This window comes from Macrotis lagotis, chromosome X (assembly GCF_037893015.1).
Source record: "Macrotis lagotis isolate mMagLag1 chromosome X, bilby.v1.9.chrom.fasta, whole genome shotgun sequence".
In the NCBI taxonomy this organism is placed as follows: domain Eukaryota; kingdom Metazoa; phylum Chordata; class Mammalia; order Peramelemorphia; family Peramelidae; genus Macrotis; species Macrotis lagotis.
This window is the reverse complement of record NC_133666.1, coordinates 623970843-623986011: the sequence shown is the minus strand read 5'-3', so window position 1 is coordinate 623986011 and position 15169 is coordinate 623970843. Positions and strand designations below refer to the sequence as shown.

The 15169-nt window shown below is 38.8% G+C and overlaps 2 protein-coding genes across 3 annotated transcripts in view; one reads left to right on the top strand and one right to left on the bottom strand.

Annotated features, from left to right (window-relative positions):
• Window positions 1–15169, bottom strand: part of LOC141500223 (uncharacterized) — an 86405-nt gene that overhangs the window by 30006 nt on the left and 41230 nt on the right. The window lies entirely within an intron of this gene.
• LOC141500228 (uncharacterized) overlaps window positions 84–15169 on the top strand; it is a 25705-nt gene continuing 10619 nt past the window's right edge. The window contains exons 1-2 of one of the 2 annotated variants that reach the window (XM_074203231.1): window positions 84–258; window positions 14319–14435. The gene's annotated coding sequence lies outside the window, so the exon portion shown is untranslated. Of the gene's footprint in view, window positions 259–14315; window positions 14436–15169 lie in introns of both variants that reach the window. The other variant, XM_074203232.1, reaches the window with a different exon arrangement.

The window sequence follows — 15169 nt, the reverse complement described above, 5'->3', positions numbered from 1 at the left end:
GCCGCCCCGCCCCCGGAGCCGCCCAATCCGGGCCCGCGGCTGGCCCCGGCCGCTCTAGGCTCCCGGCGGAGCGGCGCGCTCGCTGGCCTCCCTCGCTCCGCGCTGCTTCCCCTGACGCACCGAGTGAGGTGGGGCAGAGGCCCCTTCCCCCGCCCGCCCGCGGCCCGGGACAAAGCGGGGCCCCACCCGGAGGGCGCGAGCGGCGCTTCCAGCCCGCGGAGGGTTGCGGTTCCGCGCGTGTCGGCTCGCGGGCTGTGGGTGAGTCTGTGCGGGCGGGGCAGGTCAAGGAGCGCCGCTGGCCACGGGGTCTCCGGGGCCTGCTGGCAGGGAGCTTCAGGCGGGTGGGGGGAAGGGCGAGGAGGTGGGGGGCCGTCTGCTCCGGGTGCAGGGGGAGGGGGCTTTGGCGCCGGAGCACCCGGGAAGGCTTCGTGGAGGAGGCTCTCCCCTCGGCCCGGTGCGCCCCCCCACCGCCCTTGTCCTTGTCCTGGGGAGTCTCCACGGCCGGACTGCCCTCAGGCCCCTCCCCGCCCCCCCCCCCCCAGGACCTCGAGACCTGACCCACGCAGCCCCTTTCTGTGACAAGGCCTCCCGGGCCCTTCTTCCAGCGCCCGATGTCGACTAGAAGCTCCGGGGCCTGCCCTGCCCGCCCTGGCCTAGAGGCTCCCGCCCCCGTGCCTGGTCAGTCGGATACATTGTAACTTGGCTCCGGCACAGTGATGTCATTTTGGGCCTCTTCGAGGTGGAAGGAACCTGGCCAAGCCAAGCTCCATCAGGCCAGGGGCTGTTTGATTTCTTTCTCTTCCCAGCTCCTAGCACCTTGGGGTCGGTGCTCAATAAATGCTTGTTGATTGTCTTCTAAGGAAGGACCACCCTGTCCCAAGTCTCGCCCTTCATCCATTCATTCTGCAGAGAATGCTGCCAAAATGCAAGTCTCCCCGAAGCCACAGTTCTGACCTCCCCTTTCTGCATTCTTGTTATCAAAGCTTTCTGTGGCTTCCCTTTGCCTGTAAAATGCAAACTTCCGAGACTGGCTTTAAAGGGCTAGGAATCTAGTTCCACCTACCTCTCCAGGCATATTTCATTTTATTCCTCCATTATGCACTTTACCCAGCCAAAAGGAACTAACTATATCCCCTGATTTGTACAGTAGAACCATCCAAGAGCCTGAAATACACTCCCATCTCCGCCCAGGCTCTCAGACTCATTTTCCTTCAAGACTCAGCGCCCCATCCATCTAACAATCAATCAATTAGAAGTGCCTACTATTGGCTAGGCATTGTGCTAAGCCCTGGCATTATGCCAGCTTCGTTGTTACTTTTTTTCTTTCTTATATTGTCTTCTGTCTTACATTTATTTCCCTCAGCACCTCCCTAGAGAGTAATTTCCTTGAGGATAGAGACTTGTTTTTTGCCTTTGTAATCTCATAGTCTGCACTTAATCAATGCTTGTTCAATTAAATTGGATTTTTAAGGGTGATTAGGGGGAAGAGTTCAGCCTCCTTTTGGGGGAAAAGAGTCAGGGAAGGTATTTCAGGTAGAGGACAATATGACTCTAGAAGGAAAAAAGCTCAGATTGTGTAGATGCCAAAGTAGTTGGGATGAGAGCAAGCATAAACTAGATAAAACCACAAACTAAAGGCTAGGTGACCCAGTGAATAATAGAACACTGGACTTGGAGTCTGGAAAGAACTGCCTTCAAATCCCACTTTCAACACTTCCTAACTTTTCGTCTTGGGCAAGTCATTTAACCTCTACTTATCTCAGTTTCCTCCTCTCTAAAATGGAGATAATAATAGCAAATATTTCCCAGGGTTGTGGGATTCTCCTTGAGGATCAAATGAAATAATATTTATAAAGCATTTTACAAACCATAAAGTGCCATATAAATATATAGATAAGTTTATGATTGCTATATAAATGCTGGGCACCTAGATGTCATAGCAAATAGATTGTGGAGAACTTGAGTTCAAATTTGCCTTCAGACATAAACAAGATTGTGGAACTGTGGGCCACTTAACCCTTTTTGCCTCAGTTTCCTCTTCAATGAAATGATCTGGAGAAGAAAATGGAAAACCCTCATAGCAAAGTATTTTAAAAAGAAAAGAATAGAAGATAATTATCCAAATTGATCAAAATGGGGAAAAATATCAGGCACTATTTCCTCACTTGTGGACCTTCATTTTCTACAGATGAGTGAGAAGTGAGGTGTATTCTTATATCTCTTCTTTGAGATCAAGTTTGTTCATTACCATAATATTATTTTTCTTATTTAAAAAAGTTCTATTGGTATTTTTTCTTATGTCACCTAAATTAACTTTCCCATTTTCCTCAGAAGCCATTCTATATAACAAAGATTTTTTTTTAAAGATAAAGAGAGGGGTGGCCAGGTGGTGCAGTGGATAGAGCACCGGCCCTGGAGTCCTGTACCTGAGTTCAAATCTGGCCTCAGATACTTAATAATTACCCAGCTGGGTGGCATTGGGCAAGCCACTTAACCCCATTGCCTTGGAAAAAGAAAAAGAGAGAGAGAGAGAAAGAGAAACATACAACTCGGCGGACTCAATCAATACATTGAAAAAAAAATCTGGCAATATATTCCTTTTTCTTACCAATGGAGCCTATCTCTGCAAATGAGTGGGAGGAAGTATCTTCACTTATCTCTTCCTCCTACCAGCCTTGTTCTTTGTAATTTTGCAATATTCATTTTCAGTTATTTTGTGCTTGTTCTTTCCATTTACGTAGTTGTAGTCATGTCTACTGTTTTCTTGGCTCTTTCATGTTGGATCAATTCATGGCTGACCTGCTTTTTTATATGCGTGGTTTTTTTTTTTTTATATTTTGTATCACAGTTTGGTTTAACATTCCCTAGTCTGAGTATCTACTTTGTTTCTAGTTCTTTGCTAACACAAAAAGTGTTGCATATAGGACTTTAAGGTTGCAAAGTACTTTACATATATGATCTCATTTAACCTTAATAATAGACCTCCTGTAAAATAGGTGCTATTTATTTACATTTAGCCTGTAGGAAAACTGAGAGAGCTTAAGAGACTTATCTATCCATGGTCACACAGCTAGGGACTGAGGTGGGGTTTGAACTCAGATTTTCCTGTCTAACTCTGTAACCACTAAACCACTTAGACTTTTATTCTTGCATCTATTCAAAATACTATAAGATAATTTGGGGGGAGTGGGAAAGAGGGTGAGGTTCTAATAACTGGATGTACCAGGGAATAACTCATTTTAGGAGGTGGAGTTTGAGCTGAGTTCTAAAAGAAGCTAAGGATTCTAAGAGGCAAAGTTGAGGAGGGAGAGTATTCCAGGCATGGGGGTAAGAAGATGGGAGGTAGAGCATTATAAGTGAAGAACAACAAAAGGGCCCTTTTACTGACCTTAGCACTTATAAAAGGAAGTAATTGTTCAGTAAGGGAGGAAAGTCAGGTTGCTCCCAGGTTGTAAAGGGCTTTAAATGTAAAACAGAAGAGTTCATATTTGATTCTACAGGTAACAGTGAGCTCCTGGTGTTCATTGAGCAGGTAAACAGTTATATCTGTGCTTTTGGAATATAATAGTTAGCTGTCTGGACTTGGGAGTGGTCTGCACAGAGGTAAAAAATTGAATAAAATTATAACTCATGATCAAATATTTATTGAGGGTTTGTAAAATGCTTTACATACATTATTTCACATAATATCAACCATAATACTGTATGATAATTAACTAAGTATTATTAGCCCTATTACAATAGGGATATTATAGATGAAAAAAAATTCTGGAACATAACTTTGATGATTTTTTGGTTATTAATATTTAAATTGGGATAATGTTTGCTTCTTAAAGGAGTTTGCCATGGTCATGTAAGATCTCCAACCCAATATTTGTTACAAGGGTTTTGTTTTTCTTTTCTCCCCCCCTCCAGTAGTTTGTTAATTGAAAAAAAATGTAATGAAACAAAAAAGCTATCTAGCTTAGCATCCAAATGGAAGAAGGGGTATCCATAGATGGTAAGATCCTTTATGTTTTTTATTTATTAACACATCAATACCCAGACAGCTCTATCTGTATTAGATCCACCATCAAAAGATTTGGGTTTGATCATCCATATTTGAAGAAAACTGAGTAGACAAAGAATGCCTTTTGTCTAGACAATGATACACAATTAGATGTACGGTTCTTTTAATAATCTCAAGATTCACTTAGTCATTCATTAAACATTTATTAAATACTTTCTATGTGCTTTGCTAAGCATTTGTAAAGCAAAGGTTAGTTCTTGCCTTTGAGTAAGGTTCTTTCTGAAACAAAAGCCCCTATTTTTAGCTTCATTATACTTCCAATGATGACTGCAGGTCATGAAATTCTACTGTTTCTGAATAATTAAAGTTGTATTTCACCACCCAAGCACCCCCTGGAAAGGTACATGGTAGGCATGAATAGGGAGCAACTTGTTATTTATATGGGATCATGCAAAAGAAGTGGCATAGAAATGTATGACTGGAAAAAATAGTGGACTGACCAAAGAGTGAAAGCAGTAGAATGCTTGTAAGCCTCCTTATTATCTACACAGGATCTGAAGCTCCAAGGATATTAATGCCCTCTGCATGTTAGGCAGACTTCTATGGGAAATTTGTAGGATAGGCCTGAGAATTACACAAATGAGAAGTCATGGATGGATTATAACCTGTATCTCTTGAAGGAGAACCCATGGAAAAAGTCTATAGGTAAAAAAAAAGTGACTGGTACAAAATAACACAGATATTACATTTCAGGAAGAATTCAAAATGAGATTTCTTCTTCCTGAATTCAGATCTCTCAAAGTTTCCATGCTGCCATGGAAATAAATAGAATATCTAGGGGAGAGAATGAACAAAAAATAATACCCGATATTTCTATATTACTTTAAGAATTGCAAAGGAATTTTATAATTATCTCATTTGATCTTCACAAGAATCCCGAGCTTATTATTATTATTGTGATTCCCATTTTACAATTGAAAAACTTAGTCTGAAAGAGGCTAAAATTAAAATAGTCTTCTGAAACATCCACAATAAAAGGTGGGGAAGAGGACAGAGTTGGTAATTGAAGTAGGAAGTAGTAAGGGAACCAAATTAGTATGGTGTCTAGCCCATGAAAGAAAGTTTCCAGTAGGAGGGATTGAGTAACTGTGTCGTAAGCAGCAGAGATTAAAGAAAATGAAGACTGAAAAAAGATTATTGGATTTGTTGATAAATTGGTGACCTCTAAGAGAGTTTCAATGGAGGATGGGACCCAAAACCAGACTGCAAGAGATTGAAGAGGTATTGGTACAAAGGAAATGTTTATATTGAATGTTTCCTTTTTCAAATGATTTAGAAATGGAGAGAAGATTGGATGGTAGATGGATGGGATGGAAAAGTTGAAAGAAAGGATTCCAGAGACATAACTATATTAAAAGGCAGATGGAAAGGGATACAAGACTATGACCCTGTGAAGAGGGAGATTGAAGATACATGAAAGAAAGGATGATTATTAGAAACAAGGAGGAAGTAGCAAGGAATGGAAAAGAGGCCTCAGGTATCTGGAATTGACTTTAGTGAGGAATAATGAGGAGAGAAGGATTAAAATAAAAGTTGATTATATAGAAATAGTTTGGACGATGGAGGAAGGAAGCTGAGAAATTCACCTTGATGATCTCAGTTATTTCAAAGAAGGAAGAGAAAATGAAGTTTGGGGGTGGGGAATTGGCAAGGAAGAAGGTACAAGAGAAAAGGGGAATATAATAAATCATTGCTTGTACTAGCATTTCTTAAATTCTGTTCACTGGAAACCTGGGGTTTGTTAATTCTGAATTCTACGAAGGAAAGTGTCTTAATAGGCTGGTACATAGCAAACCCATCCATTTTACTTTATGTATTAGTGATTTATATTTCAGTTCTGTGGAGAGCTATTTGAGAATTGGTTAAAATTGATCTTGTCATTGATGACTTCCTAATCATCTAGAATCAGTCACTGAAAGGATCCAATAATGTGTTATGTAGTCATTTATTAAGCACCTACTATATGTCAGATTTTGTGTTAATCTCTGGGAATGCAATAAATAGCAAAAGACACAGTGTCTTTTCAAAGAATTTAATAATCAAATTGTGGAGATAGCATGCATACAACTATGTAGTTTATAGATATAGGATAGAAACAGGATAAATTTGGAATAATTACAGAAAGAAGATTTTAGCACTAAAAGAGATTGGGAAAGGCTTCTTGAAGAAGGTGGAATTTTAGGTGAGACTTGAAGGAAACCTAGATAGAGTTGGAGATGAGGAGGGAGAAAGCTGCACACATGGGGGATATCCCTGGATTATCTAGTTTTAGTTATAGCAAAGAGGATAACAGAATATGTTGGGTGTGAAAGGTGAGGAATGTAAGGTATAAAAAAGACTGGAAAGTTAAGAAGTGGACAAGCTATGGAGAACTTTAGAAACAGAGGATTTTATATCCAGTAAGGGAGATTAAGAAGGAATAGTTGGACAGGTAGGAGAACTAGGAGAAAGCAGTATGATAAAAACCTAGAAAGGAGAAAGCATCCAGGAAGAGAAGGTGGTCTATGTGTCAAAGGCTGCAGTGAGGTAAAGAAGGATGAGGATTAAGAAAGGAACCTTAGGCTTGTTAATGAAGAGATCATTGGTAACTTTGGAGAGAATAGTATCAGCTGAATGATATTAGAAGCTATACTACAGAACATTAAGGGCAACTAGCTGGCTCAGTGGATAGAGCACTGACCTTGGAGTCAGGAGGACTGGAGTTCGAATCCAGCCTCAGATACTTAACTAGCTGTGTGACCTTGGGCAAGTCATTTAACAGGGCCATCTCCAGTTGTCCTGATTCATATCTGGCCACTGGATTCAGATGGCTCTGGAGGAGAAAGTAAGGCTGGTGTAGCACAGCACCTCCCTCACTCAAATCCAATTCATATGCTTGACATGGAATCACCTCTCTGATGTCACAGTCTCCTTTGAAATGAAGGATGAACAAACAAAAAAATACAGAGCATTAAGAGGATGAAAGAAAAGAAAGTGGAGGCATCCATTACAGTCTTCTCAAGGAATTTAGCCAGTAAAGAGAGAAGAGATAAAAGATGATAGCTAGCAAGAATGGGTGATTTTTTTGAGGATGGAGAGATGGGTGTGTTTATAAGTAGAGAAGCAGTCAGTAGACAGAGTTTCAAGATTAGTGAGAAGTGGAGAGAATTTGGAATTCAATTTTTTTTTTTTAGGTTTTTGCAAGGCAAATGGAGTTAAGTGGCTTGCCCAAGGCCACACAGCTAGGTAATTATTAAGTGTCTAAGGCCCAATTTGAACTCAGGTACTCCAGACTCCAGGGCCAGTACTCTATCCACTGTGCCACTTAGCTGCCCCTGGAATTCAAAATTTTTTTAAAAAGTTAGACAACTATTACATTATTGGTGGAGCTGTGAACTCATCCAACCTTTCTGGAGAGAAATTTGGAACTATGCCCAAAGGGCAACAAAAATATGTATACCCTTTGATCCAGCAATACCACTACTGGGTCTGTACCCTGAAGAGATTGATGAAAAAGGGTAAAAACATCACTTGTACAAAGATATTCATAGCAGCCCTATTTGTGGTGGCAAAGAATTGGAAATTAAGTAAATGTCCTTCAATTGGGGAATGACTTAGCAAACTGTGTTATATATATGTCATGGAACACTATTGTTCTATTAGAAACCAGGAGGGATGGGACTTCAGGGAAGCCTGGAGAGATTTGCATGAACTGATGCTGAGTGAGATGAGCAGAACCAAGAAAACACTGTACACCCTAATAGCAACATGGGGGTGATGATCAACCTTGATGGACTCATTCATTCCATCAGTTCAACAACAATTTGGGGCTGTCTGCAATGGAGAATACCATCTGTATCCAGAGAAACAACTGTGGAGTTTGAACAAAGACCAAGGACTACTACCTTAAATTTAGAAAGAAAAAAAAACCCTGTCATCTTATTGTCTGATCCTGCTATCTTCTTACACTTTATGTTTCTTTCTAAGGATATGATTTCTCTCTCATCACACTCAATTTGGATGTATACCATGGAAACAATGTAAAGACTGACCAATTGTCTTCTTTGGGGGCATGGGGGGAGGGAAGTAAGATTGGGGAAAAATTGTAAAACTCAAAATAAAATCTTTTAAAAAATTATTTATTTTGAATTTTACAATTTTCCCCCTAATCTCGCTTCCCTCCCCCCACCCCCACAGAAGGTAAGTCTGTTAGTCTTTACATTGTTGGAATTCAAAATTTTAAAAATGAACATTAAAATTTGTTTTTGCATCCTACTGGGAAAAACAAAATACTAAGATTAATAATTGATTAGTGAAAGTATGAAGGGCAATCTGCCAGTGAAATGGAATGGAATGGAATCACTTGTGCCTGTAAAGGGATTTGCCTTGTTAGGGAGAAGGACCACCTTTTCTTATGAAATAGCACTGAAGAAAGAGAAACTGGTAGAAGGCATCTTGATAATGTAAATGAGAAGGGAGCACTCAGTGATTTCAGTGAAATCTGAGGCAATGTTCTCAACTCAGATAGTGGAAGGAGGGGAAGTTATAAGAGGTTTGAAGAGGGATAAAATTTGAGATTTGGAAAAGCCACTGTGTTAAGTAGTATGATGAGTCATTTATAAAGATATAAAAGGATTTACCTTGCAGTAGGGAAGGTCTAGCTGAGATTAGATAACAGAAATTTGTCCTGGATCCACTCAGCACAATTGTGTGACTTTTTCTTTTCCCCAGCTTTATTCAGCAGCAAGTGTAGGATCTGAGGCAGTGGATAATAGGGATAATCTAGGGTTGAGGCATGATTGGGTAAGATCTTCAACAGGATAAATGGTCAAGGAAGAAAATAATTTAGGGTAGAACTGGCTCACCAAAAGGTCAAGATATAGAAGGGGAGAGTGTGTAGCCAAGATGGGTATGATGGCCTGGAAAGGAATTGAGGGGTCCAGTGATTGGAAATCATGGTGAAGATTAAGATCAGAGTTTAGTGTTTCAAGGCTGAAGAAAACGGACTATTAAATAAAATAAACTCTGAATTCATGAACATGGAAACGATATATTTGTGAACGATGGCAAGGTCAATTATGATTATGTGTAGCTCATAACTACCAGCATCTTTATTGGGTGAAAAATATGGATTGTATCAGCCCAAAAGGAAGAGAAATTACTGAATGTAAGTGTTAGGGGGAGTACCTAAAAGTGGCAATAGTGAATAAGGAATATTCCATTTTCAATTATTTACCATGATCAGAGAGTTGTGGATATGAATAGAAGTATAACTAGGGCTGAAAAGGTTGGCCAGGAAAGTTGACTTAATTAGGAGGAAGCCAGATCTCAGGGGATGCAAGAATATGACAGAATCAGGAAAAGGAAAAGTTTAATGTGAAAGCAAGTTTTTTGCCTTTGGAGCATACATTCAAGATAGTACAGTGGAAGGGTTGGGCAGCTTTTGGTGGGTTAAGGCTGAGAAGGCTAGGGATAAAGGGAACAATCAATGGGGGGGCAAAGAATGTTCATCATATTTTCCAATTTGATGGGCCTATATTAGTGATCTGGAGCATATTTCCTTTTGTTGATAATTTATGTTTTTCTTTTGAAAACTTCAAGGTCAACCATTTATCTATTAGGTCTTCTATATTTGTGAGACTTTTGGAAGGAATATTTGGTGCAAAGATTTTTTTCTCCCAATTATCTAATGTCTGTTATTTTAGCTACATTGATTCTGCTTGTGCATAATGTTTTTAATTTTATATTATTGAAAATATCTAGGTGTTTTTTTTTAAATCTCTAATTCTTGTTGGGTTAGGAATTCTCTTAATCATAAATCTCAAAAGTACCTCCTTTTCTCTTCTAATTTTTGATGATGGACTTTCATATTTAAGACATGTTTTTATTTTGATTTTTTACCATATGATGTAAATACTTGTCTAAACTTAATTTCTGCCAAACTTCTTTCAAGTTTCCCCAGAAATTCTTTTTAAATAAAGATTCCTTCCCCTAGTCATTTGTGTTCTTGGTCTTTTCAAAATACTGAACTATTGTGCTTAGTTTCTTCTGGGTCTTTCTTATTTGGTATGTTACAATTATATACTTTCCTATTTTTTCTAATTAGTATCATGATACATTCTAAATGAATAGATGATTGGTGATCATCACTTGTATTTTTTTTTACCCAGAGTTAATGACAAAAAGTACTAGCTTCTTCTAAGTTTGTAATCTTGACTTTATCCTGGATCTGGATCATTCTCCCTCACCCTTGTGTACAATCAGCTGCCAAATCTTGCTTTTTCTACCATTACAACTTCTCTCACATCTGATCCCTTGAGCAGTTCTCCATATTTCTGCTCACATTCTCCCTCCTCTAAATACCAGTCCCACCATACCAATTACTTATTGGACATTTCAAACTGAGTATCCTAGAGACATCTTCAAACCGAGTATCCTGGAGATATCTTAAATCCAGCCTAAAACTGAACTATCTTTTCTCCTAAACCTTTCCCTCTTTAAAACTTCCCTATTTCAGTCAAAGGTGCTACCATTCCTCTAGTGCCTCATATTATTATCTTCAATTCCTCACTCTTCCTTATCTTATACATGCAATAAGTTGGCAAATCTTGCCATTTCTATCTTCACAATGTCTCTTACATATGACCCATTCTTTGCTCACACAGATAATTTCCTAGTCTTGTCTTTCATCACCTCTCACTTAGATTATGATAATAGTCTTCACTTGGTCTCCCTGCCTCTAATCTATTACGACTCCATGTCGTCCCCCACAATGCTGCCAAAGTAATTTTCCTTAAGAACAAACATCACAGGGTGGCTAGGTGGTACAGTGGATAGGGCACCGGCCCTGGAGTCAGGAGTACCTGAGTTCAAATCCGGTCTCAGACACTTAATAATTACCTAGCTGTGTGGCCTCCAGCAAGCTACTTAACCCCATTTGCCTTGCAAAAAACCTAAAAAAAACCCCCAAAACAAACATCACCACATGATTTTTCTCCTCAACTAACTCTTGTGATTTCCCATTACTACTAAATAAAATATAAACCCTTCCTATTAGCTTTTAGAGCACTACACAACTTGACCTCAAGTGATCTTTCCAGCCCAAATGGACTTTGCTCCTCCTCCTCTCATACTCTGATTAAGTTAATTCTCTATTCCTTACAAAACACTGCAGTACCTCTGGCAAGTTATATTATTATATTTAGCTTTACAACAACCAATGGGTATTATTATCCTTAGATGTTACCTTTTATTGGAAGCCCTTTAAGGCTTCTCATCTCTAGGTTAAATATCTCTAGTTTTTTTTTTAAGCAAATTGAAGAAATTATTCCTTTAATGTCATTTTCCTTCCTTTATTTCCCCTTCCCTCAATAAAGATTGGGCAATCATGGGTTTAGTTGTGTCAGATTTTTTTTCACTCACAAATATAGTATTTTCAGATACAATACCTAGAAAAATTTTGACAGGAGTATACAATTGAAAAGAATTATTAATCCTATTCGTTTTCCTGTTTGGAATAGGTGAAGATCCTATTTTAACTTCCTATTCCCTTCTAAAGAATATTCTATCTCTTAGCTACATCTTTTTTTTTTTTTTAGGTTTTTGCAAGGCAAATGGGGTTAAGTGGCTTGCCCAAGGCCACACAGCTAGGTAATTATTAAATGTTTGAGAATGGATTTGAACCCAGGTACTACTGACTCCAGGGCCGGTGCTTTATCCACTGTGCCACCTAGCCACCCCCTTAGCTACATCTTAAGAAAGAGAGTCACATCAGTCTTACAGTTCCTTTAGATTCAAGAAAATATAAGCACTCATGTCATTGCTAGCATATTCTCTCTGTGTAGTCCCTATTAGTGAAAACCATAATGAGTTTTCCTTAAGCAGTAAAACTATAAATAATTTGGTTTTCCTAGCTAAAGTAGTAGTAGTGAAAGCTATCATCATCATCATCATCATCATCATCATAGTAATAAAGGAATTCTTGTCAGTGAAGGCCATGAATAATGTAAATCAAAATTAATGTAAACCAAAAGAAAGCACGTTGACCAGGACACAGCTAGAATAAGACCAGTATTCAGTCCATAGCCTTTCATACCTAGGACTCTAGCCATCACAGCATTGACATGGCATCCAGGTATTTGAGACTCAAGCCTAGTGCTGAGCAGAGTAAACCTCAAACCAGTCAACCAATCTGCACTAACACACTCTATAACTTCTCCTTTTGTCTGATTTCCATAATTAACACTGGGATTTTTTTTTGGGCAGAAATCAATGTTTTTGTCTGATAACAGCCCCATACTGCCCCGATATGAGTGTGCCACTTTGATTATTAATTTACTTATATAATCAGTTTATAGCTCCCAGGCCTCTTTCTTTGGTATTATGTTGGACCCCTTGTTGGGGAGAGCCTTAGGTATCCCATTACAGGGAATTTTGGGGCAAGGCACTCTCTTGTGTCTTTTGATAGTCATATGCCCATATACTTCATCCCTTACCAAAGGAAGGTAGTTCTTCCCTTTTCCCTAAGTGCTAATGATTTGGACTGCCATTGTGGCTATAGTTTGAAATTTTTTTCCTCCAGATCTTGGTGAACTTCATAGATGTGGATATAGATTTTATAAAGGAAGAATGGGTTCTTTTGGGTCTTGCTCAGAGGAACCTCTACAGGGATGTATTATTGGGTAATTATAGGAACATGATCTTGCTGGGTACTTGGGGACTCAGATCTGAGCATCTTCATGTTTATCTGACCTAGTGAATCAAATAGGTATATGAAAGGCTTAAGGGTATTTGCAGTCAGTTTCAAGTATCAGCAGTTTTTTTTTGTATATTTATTTTTTCCCCAATTACATGTGAAGATAGTTTTCAACCTTTATTTTTGTAAGATTTTGCGTTCCATATTTCTCTCTCCCTCTTTTTCCTTCTCACTCCCCAAAACAGCAAGTAATTTTCTATAGGATATACCTATATAGTCATGTTAAATGTATTTTCATATTAGTTGTGTTATGAAAGTGCAATCAGAACAAAAGGGAAAAAGCCATGAGAAAGAAAAAAAACAAAAAAAAAGTGAAAAATTGTATGCTTTGGTCTGCATTCAGACTTCTTAGTTCTTTCTCTGGATGTGGATGGCATTTTCACAAGTCTTTTGAAATTGTTTTTGATCACTATATTGCTGTGAAGAACTTAGTCTATCATAGTTGATCATCACATAGTGTTTTTTTCTCTTTAAAATTAAAAAAATTTTTTTTTATCACATAATGTTAAGGAGTACAGTATTTTCACTTCACTCAGATCAGGTCATGTAAGGCTTTCCAGATTTTTCTGAAATATGCCTGCTCATGATTTCTCACAGAACAATATCATTCTATCATATTTATATACAACAACTTGTTCAGCCACTCCCCAATTGATGGACATCCCTTAAATTCCAATTCTTTACCGCCACAAAAATAGCTCCTATAAATAGTTTTGTGTATGAGTCCTTTTCCCTTTTTTTATGATCTCTTTGTAATACAGACTATGATGTCTTTGGAATATAGACAAGTATCAGCAATTCTTTAGGTTTTTTTTCAAGGCAATGGGGTTAAGTGGCTTGCCCAAGGCCACACAGCTAGGTAATTATTAAGTGTCTGAGACCAGATTTGAACTCAGGTACTCCTGACTCCAGGGCTGGTGCTCTATCCACTGTGCCACCTAGCTGCCCCTGTATCAGAAATTCTTAATCCCATCTCGGTTAAGACAATGGATTTATCAACAAAAGCAATGAAATAATAATAAAAACTCTCATTTCTATAGTAATTTAATGTTTGTAGATAGAATTCTTTTCTTGCAACAGTCTTGTGAGTTTGGTGGTAATATTAACTCAGTTTTAAAGATGATACATTTCTACTCCCTGTTTACAGTCCTAGTCTGTCCTGAGTTAGAATTGAACAGCTGCCTTTAAACCTCCCTAAATTTAAATCTTCCCTTCCTCCCCAATGTTGGTCTTTTTTCATACTCTTTGAGGAAAGGGAACATTTATGTTAATGTCTCCCTTGATATTCATGTTACCACTTCTCCTGTTTCACCAGTGCTCTGGGATGTAGACCCGAGAACACACACCTGTGAGCAGTGTAGTAGTCCTCCTATGGGCTTTTCTATCCTAGTTTCTCTGGATTTTGCCCTCTTTTCCTATCTTAGACCTTACTGATCTAAAGCTTGGGTCTGAATTTAGGACAGTTTTATGGACCTAATATAAAAACTGCAATCTCTATTTTCTTCCCTCAAGCAGGATTTCCAGTGACCAGGCCTGATGGGATCTCCTGACTAGAGTGAGAGGAAGAAGCATGGGTAAAGGCCATTCAGGAAGCTAAGGAGAAAGAGATCCTGGGGATAGACTTTTGCTCAGGTGAGTGAGGGAGAATCTATAGACAAATTGCATACTTGGATTTCAGTAGTGCATTTGATAGAATTTCTTATTTTGTCCTTGTGGACTCTAAAGAGATGTAGACTAGAGAAGAATACTGTTACATGTATTCAAAGCTGGTTGAGTGATGAGAGCCAAAGAATGGTCATTAATGTTTAGCTTGGAAGCTGACTTCTGGTGGAGTGACTTACAGGTCAATCTTTGCCCTTTGCTGTTTCATATTTTTATGAATGACTTAAATATATGTGAACTCATCAGATTTGTAGATGACAGCAAAGTAGCATAAATATTTTTTTTTGCATGTTAAATGACAAGAGTGGATATCAGCGTAGGCCGGGCCTATGGATGATCCTATTATAGTAATAGGAATTACAGAATAACCAAGTTGGGAGGAACTCTGGAGTTCAAGTGATACATGTATGGGAATCCTGAACAAGTTGTCAGACTTAGCTTGAAGATCTTTAAGCAAAGGAAACCAATGACCTCCTGATGTATCCATTTTCATTTTTTGAGTAGGTCTGGTCATTAGAAAGTTTTTCCTTACACTAATTCTAATTTTGGGAAATAAGATGGAAAGCTTTGGTAGCCATAGGGCAGCATTACTGAGCCAAAAGTATATCAAGGAAATAAATCTTATGATTCCAAATAGAATGGTGTGATGAATGATTCCAAAATCCCTTTTTCAGTTAACATACTGTTAGTTTGAACATGCCCAG